Source organism: Amblyomma mixtum, chromosome 1 (genome assembly GCF_055824585.1).
Source record: "Amblyomma mixtum isolate Tamu chromosome 1, ASM5582458v1, whole genome shotgun sequence".
In the NCBI taxonomy this organism is placed as follows: Eukaryota; Metazoa; Arthropoda; class Arachnida; order Ixodida; family Ixodidae; genus Amblyomma; species Amblyomma mixtum.
This window is the reverse complement of record NC_143012.1, coordinates 277,249,974-277,268,068: the sequence shown is the minus strand read 5'-3', so window position 1 is coordinate 277,268,068 and position 18,095 is coordinate 277,249,974. Positions and strand designations below refer to the sequence as shown.

At 47.3% G+C, this 18,095-nt stretch overlaps 1 pseudogene; it reads right to left on the bottom strand.

Annotated features, from left to right (window-relative positions):
- Positions 1–1,431: 1,431 nt before the first annotated feature.
- Positions 1,432–18,095, bottom strand: part of LOC149371806 (uncharacterized) — a 71,681-nt pseudogene continuing 55,017 nt past the window's right edge.

Sequence of the window (18,095 nt, the reverse complement as noted above, 5' to 3'; positions counted from 1 at the left end):
CTCCTCTTTCATGACGACGCTCGGCGAGGATGGATTGAGGGCGGCGTGAAAGGACTCACTCGGTGCCAGTCATCACCTTTTTGCCTTCTCTCTCATATTTCTCTCTCCCTAGCTTAAACATGTAAAAGACCAAATGTGTGGCGCTCGTGACTATGTGTCACATTATTCCCCCGTGGTTTTTCTTCGGCCCTGCAGCGACGTTTATGGGGCAAAAGTATGACACGGGTAATGCATCATGCGGAACTCGTATGATTTATTCAGAATCGATGGCGTCCTTTACAGCGTTGCTCACATCACGGGCCTTAGCACGCCTTCTGCTAGGTTTGTCGCCAGGATAACTCTTCGCTCATTTTTCACAACAACGACGTCAGTGCGAGTGCTTAGTGCAGAACAAGCCATACACTGAAGCTACGCCTCCGAGCAATATTAGGTCTTGTGGTTTAGGAGTTGCACTAATTTTAAGCCAGGTCAATTTGACTTAAAATAAACTTCTGGCGTTAGAAATGGTTATCCGACTACAATCAGTTATCATATGATTTGACTTTCGGCCAGCAGGCTAAAGCGCACATTGTTTGTAAATGACCATAAGGCTCCGTAACCATAAGGTTGACCTTAAGGCTGCCGTGGCAAAGAGCCGGTTGGTTACCACGGTAGTTAGTTGATTGCCATCGCAACTCTTTCTTATGACAGTCAGCATTATCTATGGCTGATGCTGCGACAACACTGCGCACGCCTCCCTGTAAAACCTTACAGCTGAATTTTATCCCAAACTTTGCAACCAGCCTAATTCTGAGTGTTCTAATTCCGTACCGCTACTACTGAATTCCAAGCGATGTGCCTCCTCTGCAAAGAAATTAAACTCTATCGCCAAAGTTGCGTTCTGTAAACTTACGAGCGGCGATGTATATCTTTGTCTCTTTCTCCCCTCCCTTCCCCCTCCTACCGACCTCACTTGCCCCTTTCCCTCTGTCTCTTCCACTTTCAAAGCACAGTGCAACATCTGACTAGACGATTTTGTTTCTCGCCAGGTAGTCGAAATTTCCGGAGCCCTTCACTACGGCGTCCCTCATAGCCTGAGTTGCTCTGGGACGTTAAACCCCAATAAACTAACTAACTAACTAAACTACCGATTTAGTTTCTCCAGGCCAGTCCTGAAGCGCAGCTGCCACTGCCGTTAAACTTAGTGAGACGAAAAAAACAACATCAAGGTGAGAGAGCATCTACCTGGCAACGTGCATACGGCGCTGCCCAGGAAAGCAACCTGAGACGGAGTAACGAAGACTTAGAGGGAAAAAACAAAAGCGTAAACAAACAAGCGCTAAACGTGCGCGAGAAAGCCGATCTGCCAAATGAGCAGCGGAGGTGGCGCGCCTGCGCATTCCGAAATTCCCACCTTCCATTCGCGCCAGCGTGCCTCCGCAACCGAACCGCCTACAGCGGCAGTGTACCATAGATGAACCCATCCGCGTGTATACCGACTGTGCTGGCCTCGCGCCAGTCGAGTGAGTGACTGCGCGTCGCCGGCACAGCGAGCTCGTACACGCAGCGAAGTCCGCAGCCGTGCAGTCCGCGCCCTGGGGCCTCGGCGGGACAATGCAGCAGAGGCTGCTGCTGCGAGCTGTCGAGGATGTCCCGAATCCACGGGAGGATGGCCTCGCTCAGGCTCATCTGCATTTCAGATTCACCCGCCGGATGAAGACGGATTGGACGACGGCGCGATGCCTAACGCCGCGGGCCCCGTGATAGCGTCTCTATTCCGGGGAGCACACACGCGCTGCAGCGCTATGTAGCGGATAACGAGTGCGAACCGCGCGCTTCATCTGTTAAGTTAGAGGCGCAAAGTAACTATTAGCCGCACTTGCACTGTCACGAGAGGACCTGGAAGGTGCTGTGTTTGCTTTGTGTGTGATATAATTTTTAGACCCGCGCCGCGGTGGCTCAGTGGTTACGGCGTTCGGCTGCCGACCCGAAAGATGCGGGTTCGAACCCGGCCGCGGCGGCCGAATTTCGATGAAGGCGAAATTCTAGAGGTCCGTGTACTGTGCGATGCCAGTGCACGTTAAAGAACCCCAGGTGGTCGAAATTTCCGGAGCCCTTCACTACGGCGTCCCTCATAGCCTGAGTCACTTTGGGACGTTAAACCCCAATAAACTAATAAACCTACGATAGAATTTTTAGAGAGGCTGAGTACTGTGTAACCCAAAAATATGTGCCTCCGCTCAGTCCGCGCGCGGCTAGGTGTAATGTGACTGATGCCCAGTTATACTTTATACTCCTACGAGTGCAATAGATGCTATCTGAGTCACCTGCAGTACTTTTACTCCATTCTGGCTTATACAATGTAAAGCACGCGGAGGCCATTCCGCCCTGTATACCCCGTCGTCATCACCGACAGCACTCTTGTCTGCAAGATTTTTTTTTTTTTTTTCGCGAGAACAGTAGCTACCTGCTTAAGCGTACGCTAGCCAAATATGTCTGACATGCATACAGGCACTCCGAATGACTCGGAAAAAGTGGACGCTGAAATGTGAAAAAAAAAAAAAAAACAGCAGTTATATTGGTTCCATTCATTGGCTTCATCAATGGCATTGCATCTCCACCCCATCTAAAATGCACACTTACCTGCAAAAGATGCTAGAGGAGTGAAAAAAGGAGAGAGCACGCTGGAATTCTCCATTCCCCGCGGTTCCGTATACAGCGCGTGGATCCTACACTGATATTCATCAAAACTGGTTTGGTTTGGTTTATGGGGTTTAACGTCCCAAAGCGACTAAGGCTATGAGAGACGCCGTAGTGGAGGGCTCCGGAAATTTCGACCACCTGGGATTCTTTAACGTGCACTGACATCGCACAGTACACGGGCCTCTAGAATTTCTCCTCCAAAGAAATTCCAGCCGCCGCGGCCGGGATCGAACCCGCGTCTTCTGGGTCAGCAGCCGAGCACCATAACCGCTGAGCCACCGCGGCGGCTCATCAAAACTGTGCAGAACTGGAAAACGAGAAGACATCGAGCAACAAAGGTAAAAAATAAAAAAAAGGCAGGGAAAGCGAACAGCGCGTAACTTGAAGAAAAACAGGGACAAAGCTTTAAGCAAGCCAATAAAAGAGGCTATAGCAGGGATCAGAGCAGAGAAAGTGAAGGTTAATGGCGTTGCACCTAATGAGGGGTGGTATTCTAAATGTTTTCTTTGATTCTCTCGCAGCATTTATGAAGAACGCGTCACTGTCAGTCGCAGACAATTGTCCACTACGACTCATGGCATCAACAACGGTTCCGGAAAAATATGTGCCCCGCCCATATTGCGCTGTACTGTATTGTATTTTACTTTCGGAAAAAAAAGATAAAGAAAAAGGAAGGATAAAAAATAAGCTCCACGTTCCTGGTTCTGGATGTGTGTATACAGTGTCCTCTTGTTCTGTCGTTCCTTCCGCACAATTTATCGGGTGTTTGCATGAACATGTAAATTAACGTTAAATGATTTGACTGCCGCCGCTCCAAGTACAACTAGCGCAGTCTCCTACCAGATCTTCACGCGCGTGCGACCTGTATATATTTATATTTATCATGTATATATGTAAATAGATTTATTGTCAGTGTACCCCTCCCCCTGTCCTTTCTACTATCCCCTCACCTCTTTCTTTTCACTTCTACACACTGCCTGCTAACCTTTATTTCCGCTGCCCCAGCTCAGGTGCTTCCAGCCGCGATAGCAGATGCCGGCCGCAGCAAAAAATTCTTTTACCTTCCATATTAAATGCAAAAATAAAGCCACTACTACTACAACTAGCGCAGAAAACTCCGTCATACCACCGATGCAGTGCATGACGTGGCCAGATGTGAAGGGGGCAGCCTACACACAGAGACCACCTTTTGTCAAAACCTGTGGCATCAGAATGACAGCCATGAGTTGAAAAAGTTATTACAATTGTCGAGCGATGGATGAGGAGGAGGAACAGCCGCACATCAATCGCACAAATTGAACAGAAGGGAATTGTACCGTTTCACAAGTAAGTTTTACCTCATCTCGCAGTGGCTGATGTGGTAAAACTTCAGAACGAAAGAACAACTTCTTTCGTTCAGTCAGAAGTTGCCGAGACGTAAAAGGCCGCAGCTCACTACGAACACCTTTACAGACAAAAATAAAAAAAGAAAACGAAAGCACTCCCATATCAAAGCCGGCGCAGAGTACGAGTCATTAGCAGCACAACTCGGATAAGCGAACTCGTCTAGAAACTGAAGAAAAAGTGCTCTCTCCAGCCGCAGGTATTACAAATGGCCTCACTGATGAGCGAAGCATTTCGCGCACCTGGAGCGGACTCCTTGGAGTGCGATCGCCCCCTCCAAGAGCAAATTGCGGTGAAGTGCACCGCGCGGGAATGCTCCCTGCGCACTGTCGGCAGATATCTTCGGCGGAGCTGTCAATGAGGCGAATGACAAAGCGCTTCTTTAGAGAGGGCAGCTGATTATACTGATAGGAATCGCAAGCTGCCGCTCCAGGTACGGTATACCCGCATTTGCCCCCATACAAGATGCAATGCTGCCTTTGGAAGCAATTTGTACTCGTATCCACGTACTCGTATCCTCTCCAACATATCAGACCAACTGGCCCAAGCTTCACCTTGTTGAGCCTTATTTCTCCTACATTGGGCTCTTTTTTGTGTCACTATCCGTCCAGCAGCAAGTGTGGAAAAAAAAAAATACCGCTCGCCCTGTCCTCTTCTCGTTCTTCGTATCCAAGTGCTCAATTGGTGTCAGATTCGCCACGGTGGCTTAGTGGCTATGGCGTTCGGTTAGTGAGCCTAAGGACGCGGGATCAAAGCCTTGTTTCGGCGGTCGCATTCGCATGAACGCGAAATCCAAAAACACTCAAGCGCTGTGCGATGTCAGTAGGCGATCAAAAAAAAAAAAATAACGAAGAGGGTCCATATCAATCCGGAACTCTCCACTACGAAGCCCTTCACAGCCCAAGTGTCGCTTTGGGAAGCTAAACTTCAGGCAAAAGATATCATACCTATTTGGGTCAGAAACATAGTAAATGGATGCCGGAGGGTTGCGCGCACTAGCTTTTTTTAATAAGGAAGTAATTACTCACTGGCATCTACCCAAGCGCAGCCATACGGCTACAAAAGAAAGCTATACAGCTTTCTCAGAAACTTCGTAGTTAAAGAAAAATTCGTCCTTGTCCGGGGTTCGAACCCGGGACCACCGCTTCACCGGAGCAGTCGCTCTACCAATTGAGCTAACCGGGACGGCAAGCTTATGGTAGGGCGAGAGCGAATTGATCAATAACTCGAAGTGAGAACACGACTATACAAATTTACAAATGTGCTCCACCTTGGGGGATTCTCCTAAACATTTGACTAGCTTTTTTCTTTTTTTTTTTTTGCTTACACGCGCTAAAGATATATTTTAAATTGAAAGCGCGTCACAGTGGTTAGAGATTGGTTAGAAATGGGACCGAGGGTAGGAGGGAATCAGGAAGATGATGAAAGGTAATTTGTCTACCGCGGTCATTTTTTCGTACCAAATGAGAAGGAAAAGTGTCGGAACATGTTCTTTTTTTTTAAAATTTTAGCTTGATCAAAACAGGCCCGACGCAGCCGGAAATCGAAGCCGTGAACTCGTGCTTAGCAGCAGAATGCCACAGCCATCGAGCCACTGAGAAACTTTGAGCACAAATTATCAAGGTTTCGGAAGGAACGAAAGAAAAATGTGTTACTAACAGTCTTTATGCAAGCGACTGTCGAGTGGCATGCAACACTTGGATAAACTTCCTGCATGTCGTTCGCATGATGACATCTAGCGTAACAATGCACGCTGCAATGGACGTTTGGACATAGAGAGTTTTGTGCCGCAGCAGTTTTTAACTTGTGTTGACGAGCCCACGTATAAAGCATATGGAAGATTAGAAACAGCTGGACTTGCTCCCTGTATTAAAAGAATGCAGTGTTTGCTGATCCTTAAGAGACACACAACTGCTAGAGAAACCAAGATACATGAGTTGACAGAAACTGAGAACGCCTTTATATTTTTGACCATTATAACATACGGCCCCAAGAAGGTTTCCCGGCACGGCATCGCAAAAGTAAGTTAATGAAGTCAAAACTTTGCAGCTCAGTTAAAGTAAACTTAAGCGGTCAAGTATGACTCTGTGACCACAGACGGCATCGATTTCAAAGTCCATAGGTTGATAGAGCGTAAATGTATTACCCTGAATGCCCTTGCACGACTATATCGTTCGTCACAGCACCGCTGAAATAGGCAGTGGTTCAAGTTGAACTCCTGCGCTCACAACAAAAACCAAGCACCATTCAGGAATATCGTCACTATCGACATTTATGTTGCACCCATATGCAGGACAATGACTTTTGCGTTCATTTGAAATTTGTCCTTTCCTACGCAAGCCGTGGTCATCCTATTCCAGCAGATTCTTTAAAGTCATCTTATCCCCTTATTCAAAGCAGCCCTTTCGATAAGGTTCCCCCTTTCAAGGAATTAATTCTGTTACAGTAACAGACCAACAGCCATTTGTTCTCCACGTTACTCACCTACGTCTAGCGATGTATCCCATGCGTATGCGAATACAAAGCGAGAAAACACGGTATAGTTTCCCCCGCATTTGAACGCGTGCGCCTGGGTTCATCCACACAGTCTGGGCAGCGATCCTGGGCCGACCGCGCGCATATCGGCGCGTCCGGTGCGGCCTGCGCATGACGCTTGCTCCGGGTAACAAATTACACCTCTCGAAGGGCGCATGCGCTTTCAAATGTGCGGCGGAGGGTCTGGCTCGCGAAGCGCACATTTCTTACTCTCTAACCGCGGTCGGGTCAATTGCGCACGGCCCCCGACGCGTTTGGAGCGCTTCACCTTGTTCGCGAATATATACGGGCTATCGTTATTCATAGGGGATATCGCTTAACCAAAACGGTCCCCATCGAGGGTCATTTGCGCTCGTCGAAAAGGCAGAGTGCGCACCAAGCGTTCCCAACTGTTAAACGTTCCGTGTGACTAAGAAGTACCACTTGAGACTCTTACTGCATTTGGTTCCCTGCCGAAATGCGAATTGTAAGTGCGTGTGCGCGCAGGGGGCTCTGAAGTTCGAATGTCCGATTTCCAGTCATTCCGTAATCGCACCAGCTCAATTGCAGGCTGCTTAATGTCACAGGTTTGCTCATACAATACCGCGCTCTCAAGTGGGTCTGAACTGTCGCAAAAAAAAAAAAAAAACACAATACACGTGAACCAGCTATTAAAACATATGTAATGTGTATGTTGATCTGAGATTAAACGTTAATTAATGTAACACTTTGACGAAGGCATATAAGTCGCTTGCAAAAACGGCAACCATCATTTAGCATCCGTCCCTGAGCACTAGAGCTTGTTCTGTATCGCTGTACATAGGGTCGTTCAAATCATATCTGCCGGTTTAACGCTTTGCCTAAAAGAACAAAGTTTTTGTTTAGGCTGCACTGGTACTCGGCGATATGCGGGTCTGAGATACATTACACGACATGTTCTCCTGTTCCGCTATCCGATGTCGGAGCCAAGCCAGTGCCCACTCACGTGGAGCTTCGACACATCCGCCGAAGTCGAAAGCCAAACAGGCGACGGCCGCGGGAGTCACTTTGACTATGATGCATGGCCTGCCAGTCCCGGATTTTGAAAGACAAAAAACAAAAAGTCCACACAAGGGGTCATTAAGGCCCTCCGCAGGCGGAGCGGCGCAAGACTGCCTGCCTGCATAGGGGGCGCGCGAATCGCATCGCGCGCGCCACCTCGCGCCACTCGAAGGCACTTAGGGCCATTAGAGCAGCACAAAGACCCCTCATTACGACTAAACAGGCCGGCGGGCGCTTCTTAAAAGACCGCTTTGCTCTCCAGTCTTACTCAGCGACGGAAAACCACTGTGTCGGCGCGAGCCAGCCAGCGGAAGGGATGCAGGAACAACGCATTCGTCCGGCTAGTGGTCGGTTCGGCTTTCCGCGCGGTATTCGCCCGCCCACCGAAAAGATCGGTCTGTCTGGCGGGCTGGCATTACACATTGATGCCCGTGTTTTTTTCTCCCTACAAATGTGGGGGTGGAAGCACGCCGGGTCGCCTCTGTAGCCTCGCGGTAGCCCGGCCAGAACCGAGCGCACGACCACTCGCATGTCTGACATGTGTAGCGGCACTGTTCGAACAGAGGCCGCCGCAGTTATCCTTTCAGTATTTTTCTTTTCAGAAGGTCCTCGCAAGCGAGCGGATTCCATGGAGATCCGGTATTCGTGGGCTGCCATGCAGGGGTCACGTCAGGCATCGCGGGGAGACGATCCGTGAAACGTCTGGCGATAAACAGAATAATATCGTGCTTTTACAACGCACTTTGTTAAGTGCCCTGCATTTTTCTTCTCAAGAGTGGCTGCTACGGGCTCTGTATCTTTTTTTCTTACCGCGCTTCTTCGAGGCAGCTACTCAAATAGCGGATGTGTTACACGGAACGATGCGGAACGCAAATTGAGGCTGTTCGACTCGAGCCGGGCGGGCTCTCCGCCCCGAGGAAAATGCCTGACGCTAGTGACATGCCGCGTTTTGGAATCGCTTGATGCTTCGCTGACAGCACAGGGCAAGAATGACGCTGGCAGGCAGCGGTGCGTGTGGCTTCAAGCACCTGTTCTTTACATACGCAACGCTGTGATCCGCAAAGCTTGTTGCATATACATCGCTCACATATAAGCAGTCTGCGGCGTTCTGCTTTATCTGAACGACTCGCATTCTTACCAATGCACGAGGTAAATAAAAAGTATCTAATGAGTTTAAGCCGTCAAAAATATAAAGAAATGTACCCGCAGCTACGTTCCACAACACGGCTACCATTGGGCATTGCAATGCAGTTATGTTTATTGTAAGAAATGGTTTATTTTCGTATCTTCATAACTCGATCATTCGATATGGGACGGCCATTTTAATCGAGCAACACAAGTCCTATACAAGTACTGCCATTATACTCTTATTTTTGTTGCACGCTTTCGAAGCTTACAACGTCTGTGCTATTATAGTTTAAGCAGTAAGACACACCCTGCTGTTCCTTGGCACACTATAGCAGGCGCTTTAGAGTGCGCATCATGTCTTGTTGTGCGTTAAGCTTGCAAATATAAATTATCTTGCTGCTGAGTGCTCCTTGTCAAGGAAGGGTGCGAGGGATTTGAAATTGGCTTCCTGGTGTTTGCATGGGCGTAAAACGTTGATTCTACGTCCCGCCCAGTGGCATTTGTGTGTCTGCCTGTGGGCAGGGTGTGATGACGTCACAAGGTCACGTGAACTAAGTGGCCCATCTGCCTTCTATACAGGCTGCTGCTTCTGGATGTTTCCGGCGTCCCTCATATCCCTTGTGTGACTTCTTCCTCCTACACACAAGTCTGCACAAACTATCCGGCAGCAAGCTGATTATGTCAGACATCGAAGGTAACGTTTCTTCATGGGTCAAAATTGTTGTGATTAGAAAACATATATAGGAAGCGAAGCTAGGCATTCAGCGAATAAACTGCGAACCTTTGCTTATCATGAATTCGTTCTTTTGTGCATAATTTTGTATTGTACAAGCTGTACATTCTATTTAATTTTTACTACATACTATTTTTTTAGAAGTAATGTGTGTCGGGTTGTGTGACGTGTACTGCTGCTGCTTTGTAGGGGACGAGGACTTGTCAAGCTGCTGCCGCAGCTTCCTGCTTCGCCTCACTCATCGTTGATGCAAAAAAAAAAAAAAAAGATACTTCATGCAAAGACAAATGCGCTGAAGCGATGTCATTGGATAGCCTCTCTTTTCAGTGCATTTAAGACGATCGAAGTTCTCGCTCAGTTCATCGCAGCTTGACATTGTATTCATCGTCGTAAAAACTAAACTTCTCCCACTTGCCCAACTACACGCCGCGTCGTGCCTCCTGAATGTGGGCGACCATTCCCGGCACAATTTAAATGAGGCGTCACTTTACGCGTGGACGCGGTAAAAAAGAATGCAATGACCGCTCAAAATTTCGAGGTTGCAGAAGCGTACGTCAGCTAATGAAGAAACAACCGGAGCGGTTAACTGGTGTTCACATACCCAACATTCCTGGGCAGAAGCATTTTTGATCACTTAATTAAGAACGCAATTTTTTTTTATATAATGTAACATTTCACTATAGCAATCAATATATCCGCAGAGCACCTGATGACAGTCTTGAATTCTTTTTTCTATTAATGTTCTTGCTGTCGTCAAAAGCACTCCCCATTGTTTTTCTATGGCAGTCTTAGCTGTTCGATGCGATTGCTGAAACCATTGTAAAGAAAACATTTTGCTGCATATCAGAAGAATGGACCATTACCTTCAATATTTCCATAACAGTATCTTACAATTTTCCTATTTTCACTTTTTTTTTTGTCCCGAATGTTGGACATGTTTCCTTCGGGCGCCGCCACAGCTGCGGTATATGGTGCACTGTGCCAGTGACCTTAAATGTACAAACGTTGGCAGCTCGGAGATTCTGTCCATCGGACAATACGATTATCAAAAAACATTTTTCCGGTTACTGATGTCAGGGGGTCGGCCTAAAAGACGTACATCCAAAATGCGATTAAATATGGTATTTGTTTGTTTCTTGAAGGGCTCGAAACAACAACAAAAAGACACGCATCGAGAGCAAATCAGACTTTTCTCTCTTTCTCAAAGCGACAAAGTTAAAGCGATGGTTGCACCGAGCCAAGCCCTTTCCCAAAAAATTTAAAGAGATAGTCCATGGGCTCTCATATAGTGTCTATGGACTCTCTAAGAAAAAGTATTTCGGTTTGTCGTCTGTTATGTGCCCGCGCTTAGACCCGCCAAGGTTAGATGACCACGGATCGACAGCACCTATGTGTTCTTTATGGTTCATACCCACCGAACAGCATCCCCTTTCGTCTAATGTGGAACTCTCGAGTTTGAGGTTGAAAACAAACTACGCTGTTTGAAACGGCGTCAGGAAACAGTTTTATATACAGCTATCACTGGAATGAAGTAGAAGAGACATTTTACGAAGTCCATGCCCATCTTCACTTGAAGATACCATTGTGGGACTAATAAGGAAACCAAAAATGAAGGTCCCGACAGGTTGCAACTTTCATTTGCCAGTCAGAGCAGCAGATTAGAAAGCTGCCATTGACAAAGTAAAACGTTGCCGTTGGCAGGCAAAACAGAAATGTGCCGTTAGCGTCACGTCGATGCACCAGGTGATAAGAGTTGTTTCCTTAAGCAAAGCGTGCACTATCAGAGCATAGAGAATTTACCGCTGTAACCAAACCTGAATCCTTGCCGAGACGAAATGAGAAAAAGGAAGTAAAATGCAGTGCTGCCACACCTCCACCTCCTCTTGTGTGTGTAGTCGCGCACGCGCAATCGCAGATAGAGGAAACGAGCATCGCGATCGGGCGCGCGCTTTGCCGACCGGTGCGACAAGCGGGCATTCCAAGAAGCTGACGTCTGCTCGTCGCGGCTGCCTGAGCGACGTGCAATCCACGCGACAGAGCGCGACCTTGAGCCGACGTCCGGCGGCATCGTCGCACCACGCGCGACTCAGCCGCCAACCGGCGGAATCGCGCCGTCCCATAGCCGCGTGGGATGTCAGTCGCGCGCGGCGGCCAGGTGGTGTGAACATTAGCCGCACTGGAGCGGATGTACCACGACGTTTCTCATTGAACCTTGCGTGGAATGCAAATGAAGTGGGCAGCGTGTTTTTTAGACGAGGGTTGCGTGTTGAAGCTTTGGAAGACGCAATGCAGGTTTACCGACGACGAAGGTCGTTTCAGGTAGTGCTTCATGACCTCCGCCAACGCCATCATCATCATCCTCAGTCCGTGTAGCTACGTCCACTGTAAAACAAGGGCCTTGCCATCGATATCCAGCTAGCCGTGCCTCCTCTCTCTGCAACGTTTCTGCCACGTTTCCCCTCCTTTTAGTATTCACTCTGTTATGGCAATCGACTACCGCCTACTTGCTTTCCACTTGGTAAAACTTGCGATCAACTGTGCCTGCCGTCAGTAATGCGTTTAGAGATAAGTGCATGTCGATATGAATCGGCCCACACACACAAGAAGACGGCCCAAGTGCTAAACCTACAATAATGCTGTCAAAAGACAGTGCCACTGCTCAAGCCAGACACCACATGTCATGATTGTCATTTTGAAAATGGCTTCCCGGCATGATGGTTTCCAAGATCGACCGATGGTCAGGACAAGGCGTAGTTGAGGCTGCACAACAAGGTTCCCATCGTCGACGTCTTTGCTGAGCTGCTGCTTCTCTCGCGGAGGTATAGAGGGGAAGGGGGAGGCTGCAGTTGTGCTATGCAATGCAGCCTCCTCCATTCAGCGCATCGAAATGCTGCCAGCCGGAGGAAAAGCCTCGTGTCGTGGCTGAGTTTTATCGCCGGTTCGAGCAGGGAGGTTTCCGCGACGCGGGTTTGACCCCCGGTTCCGTTTCCGACAGCTTGAGCAATCGCGCTTCCGTTATCACTTTCCGTGCGTGAGCCAGAGGTGTTTTACGCCAGTTGTGCGGCGTCGACGATACGGTGAGAGGGGGGAACCTTTTGATAACGCGTGCGCCGGAGGGAAGTCGTACTGCGTTAGTGTCATCTCCCGAGTGACGACAACATCTGCTTGTCCCGAGTGCCGCAAATGTTGCATCAGCACGGTGGAGGGGACGTGCTCAATGCTGATACCATGCATGGCTGCCATTGTGCGGTTCTTTTCCTGGAGTGTTTTTCTCATTCTCAACATCAACTGCGCACTTTGGACGGTTCTGATAGCAGCGGCAGTGAGGCTAGAGACACTGCTGAATTCGAAAAGCAGCCATTTGGAAAGGGAATTGAAACGTAATACTCCATATGTTCTGCCAGGTACATAAATTTTCCCACCGTACCAATTAGGCGTAACGTTAAGAGATCGGAAAGGGGCGGAGTGGTTGAGGGAACAAACGCAGGTTAATGACATCCTAGTCGACATCAAGCGGAAGAAATGGGCTTGGGCAGGGCATAATGCGAAGGCCAGCTGACTGCTGGTCCTTAAGGGTAACGGAGTGGATTCCAAGAGAAGGCAAACGTAGCAGGCGGCGGCAGAATGTTCGGTGGGCCGATGAGATTAAGAAGTTTGCAGGGATACGATGGCCGCAACTGGCAAAAAACAAGGTTAATTGGAGAGACATGGGAGAGGCATTTGCCCTGCAGAAGGCGTAGTAAGGCTGATGATAATGATGATGATGATGACCAATGATGGTGATGGACAAGATCCGAAATTTAGGGAGTCGCATTATCACATCACGTTAACAAAAAGAAGTGCCGGACTATTGAAAATCGCTCTCATAGCTGTGCTGTCTCATCACTTGGCTGCCGGTTATTTAGTTTTTTTTTTTATTAATGGATTGGTTTTGCTCTTCTCGGTTTGGAAATATATAGTTTCAAAGTAAACGTTCTGTTAAGACACAGCGCCTGTGAAATCCTGACTTTTTTTGTTGCGGTTGCCAAAATATTATGCGCTCGAATAAAAACTCGGCGACAAGCACCACCAGGTTGTTTGTGAACATTCCGCACACAAACGGGCATTCAACAGCTCATTAATTTAACACAAAAGACTGAAGAATAACACAAGCGACGATGCGAAACTGAAAGCGCGATCTACTATTCCACACGACAGGTAAAATGTTCTTTCCTTACACGAATCAGTACTTGAGCGTGCAGTCAAACATCATGTCACGTGCTAAGACGTTATCAATGGCGACTAGATAAACGCAACAAGAGATCCAGAGACACGCTAAAGAAGAGCTGTGACACGTGTTTGTTCGATAACATCATCTGTTGTGTTTTCAGTGCGGATATGACACATCTTCTACCCTTTTGCATCACACACTAGAGAGGTTTAATTTTGCCGAGAGTATTAACGTAGACGGATACCGGATTGCTGGCAGCCTTCGGTGCACTCGCGGCAGAGGTGGGGCCACTACGACGCATGGTACGCTAATCCGGTATACGTCTACGCTGATACGTCTCCAGTATGGTTAATCTCATTGCTGTTCTGTTGTCGTTTAACGGACTCCGAGTAAGAAAGCCTTTTGTGTTTTGTACTATCGCGAGCGAAGAACTCGATGTAGAGACCGGCGTATTGCCCCCCCTCCATCTTCAACGCGTGCCGGAACCGTGCTGCGCGGCATTGTTGACACACGCAGGCGGGGTCTCTTATTTTTTCTCATTATCGTACATAACTGGGGTTTAATAATAATTTTACATTTCTGCATAGCATAGGCAAGACTACGACTGTATTCATATGCACATGAGAACCATTGAAGACTGGACCTACCCAGAAAAGCAACCGGAGACTATAGAACTACCCGTCTCTGGAACTTTGCAACAGAAGCACGTTTCCACCTCATCACCTAAGAACTTCCATCCCTAACCCTTCTCCACCTTCAACAAATCAGGGCTCAACACCGACCTTTTTCAACATAAATTTACTGATTCACTTGTTCGTGCTGTCCAAGTTCAGCAGCTGCTCTTCCAAAGCCTGCCAGCAAATGATCACTGGAAGAGAATGGAAGAAGCGCTCGCCTCGAAACCTGTTTCGAAGGGTTCTGTAATGCCCCTTTCCTGCAGCCCTCACACCACACATAATTCGACCAATGGCATCAAAACCAAAGGCTTGAGTTTGTAGACCTCACCTCGTCGATGGTTCTCCTCAGTCACCTAGTACGATAAAGCAACTACGACGCGGTGCCCGATTTAGAATCGCTACTTCCTTTTGCTAATCTGTAGTGTGACTCAGAATGAGGTGAGCCAAGTCTGTTGCATCCCTCACAGCAATGGCGTCTCGCTTCTCTGCAGATAAGCGGGCAAGTAAATATGAAGAAGATAAGAAACTCGCATGACACACACCTATCATTGCTTGCTAAACTCGGCTCGATGCTATGCGCACTGTGCGTTGTACGTAGCCTCAGCTCGCCACATGGCCGCGCCTCCAAGCTAAGTATACATTTACGCGTGGGACGATGTCCCAACGAATGGTGGTGGCCGATGCTGCTTTCTTCCTTTCTCCCTGGAAAGATATTTTTACCTGAATGGCACCTGCGAGGTCACTCGAGTTGAGGCGTACATTGGTCCACTGTTTCGTAGTATGTGCATCTATGCAATTCATCAGCACATCAGTAATGCCATTTCAGTTCATTTCAGACTATGAACAAATTTAACTCAGACGTATTTTCCGGCGTAGATTCTGATATATCGTATTGGAAGGTATTGATTTGTTGCTAGTGTGAGTTGAGTTGTGAAATATACGATGTCTCTTTGTATACTTTGTATGCTCTAATTCCTCGGTCTGCGGTAACCCTCTCCCGCGGTGTTACCCGTGCGGAGGAGGTTGAGTTTCGGAGGATCGGAGTCGGGGTTGCCCTAACTCCAGCCGTGACACGAAAGTGGCCGCAGTTCCGAAGTTTATATCCCTGCCCCGAGTGTACAGTCTGCAAGATAAGAAATAGTGAGGCCGACATTCGCCACCTGCTCTGAATTTGCACGGCGCTGAAGCCGGCAAGAATTCGGCACCTGGCAGCAGCGGGTCTATCGCCAAACAATCCTGATTCTTATATCGTTTGGACACAGGGACCATATCATCGTTCTCTCCTCGACTTCAGTAGACCAGCGAACCTTTCTTCATTTGTTTAAGCATCCTCATCATCCATCGATACATACCCTTTTATGCCCTGAGGCAATAACCACCGATTTAAAAAACAATTGCAGTTCACCACTCTCTACAGTAGCCCCCCCCCCCCCCCCCCCCCCGTCCCATTCTTAAGAAGGAAGCATTTATACTATTAAAAAATAAATTAGCCCACAAACAATGCCACTGAAGAAACAAGCGTGTGTATTTTCACTGCGTAATTTACTTCAAGCTGCACTAGAAGCGAGCTATATAACGGTAGCTACAGGCGTACCGTCTCCCGACCGTCACACGTATAACAGGATACGCGAGTAAAGTAGCGCAGTTACGGGGAAAAAAGATGCGACAACTCGAGACAACGGACATCGCATCCTCTGCCAGCACGTGCCATAAAGGTGGCATCCTGGTTCCTTCTCTATAGGTGCATAGGAAATCTCGGTGTTATCTGGGGCGGTTTACAGGAGCCCTACCTTACTACGAAGCCCCTTATCGCGTTTCCGCATCCTCTCTGACCCCATCCTGCCTCGCGGCATCCCTGCTCCCATTCGCTACAGAATGCTCACAGTTCTCGGTACGCATGAAACTTTATTTCCACAAGGTGGTCACCTGTCTTAACAGCATAACGCTATTTGATTTTGAAGGCCACAGCCTCTACGCTGCCAGTTTTGGTGTCAAGCCTATCTGGACCGCAGAATACTAAAGCGTAAGCTCTGGAGGCATTTGAATGATTGGCCGAATTAGTCATTAATTTTTTTTTTGCTTCTCAGCAGTACCCTACTTGTCTTCCATGCAGGGAAGCAGCTCTCATCTCTCAAATTTTCCTTTCACTCGAATTATACGCAGAGCAAAAGGAAACAAAAGGCGATCAACCAGAAAAAAACTACTAGTCGGCTGTCTTGCAAAAAGAAGGGAAAATATGTACAGATAAGTAATGCAGGGTTCGACTTAAAAGTATAAGCCAAATAGCTAATTGTCAGCGTATAACCGTCATTTCAAGGAAGACAGCTTTTCATTTCTTTGTTGAATATTCATGTGTCACGCTTCATTTGAAACTTTCACTCTCTACTGCTAAGGAAATGCTTGTATCACCGTTCCTGCTTTTGATGTAGATTAATTTAAGGTGCGTGCCGTGTTGTTGTTAGTGGAACAAAGACGCTATGGCCAACTGCTACTTCAAGAAGCGAATTCTTTTCTACCAAGGAACACTTACAAACATTTTTTTCCCTACTGCGTTCCCTTGCCGTCGCCAAACATAAACTAAAAGAAGTGTTATTTTACTTAGTCCGCTTCTGACAGGGAATTCCCGGGAATTCTGCATTAATCTTTTAACCTCTTTTAGTAAAATAATACAAAAGTTTATTGTTAATCGCATAATGAACTACCTCATTAAATTCCAGCTGTTAGCAGATGAGCAATTTGGATTCCGGCCTAATTACTCCACAGAACTGGCTTTAATCGAATTCACAGACAGTATTAAGCAATATATTGATAATGGGTTGTTCGCCGGTGCTGTTTTCTTAGATTTCACCAAAGCATTTGACACAATTAACCACCCTATACTGTACACTAAACTAGAATCTCTAGGCATCTGTGGGCCTGCTTTAGCTCTTTTACGCAGTTATCTCACTAACCGTATACAAGTTGTCCAGCTACATGAAACACTGTCTTCCCCTTTAACAATTAATTTAGGAGTGCCACAAGGTTCTAGTTTAGGTCCACTTCCTTTTCTAATTTTCATCAGTGACTTACCTTTGTCCTTAAGTAACACAAGATGTATACTTTACGCGGATGATACGACATTATTCACTCAGGACAGCAATTTCACACGCCTAATAAACAAATTAAACATGGACTTACAGAATATTGTTTTATGGTGTGAAAATAACTTGTTACAACTTAATCCTACAAAAACCACTTTCATGATATCCCGCTCTCATCAAAAGCATGTCATCCCGAGCCCATCCATTTATATGGGACATCATATTATCACTGCCCCCGAATCCGTTACATTTCTCGGCATCACGCTTGACTGTCATCTAAAATTTCATCTACACACCAAATCTATCAGTAGAAAAATTTCGTTTGGAATAAGGGTGTTAATAAAAACTAGACATTTCTTTCAACGCCATGTTCTCTTATCCCTGTACTCTGCTTGCATTAACAGTCACCTTATTTACTGCCTATCATCATGGGGTAATACCTATTCATGCCATATGTCATATATTTCTGATCTTCAAAATCAAGCGCTTCGAATCTTATCTTTCAGCTCATACACAGCCTCTGCTTCACCCCTTTACTCTGACCTAAACTTTCTGCCGTTGAAAGGTTAGGTTTTCTAATCTACCGCGCTCGCAATGATAATAATCAACTTCTTTGTTTTTCCGCATCTTTCCTTTGCTAATAGCAA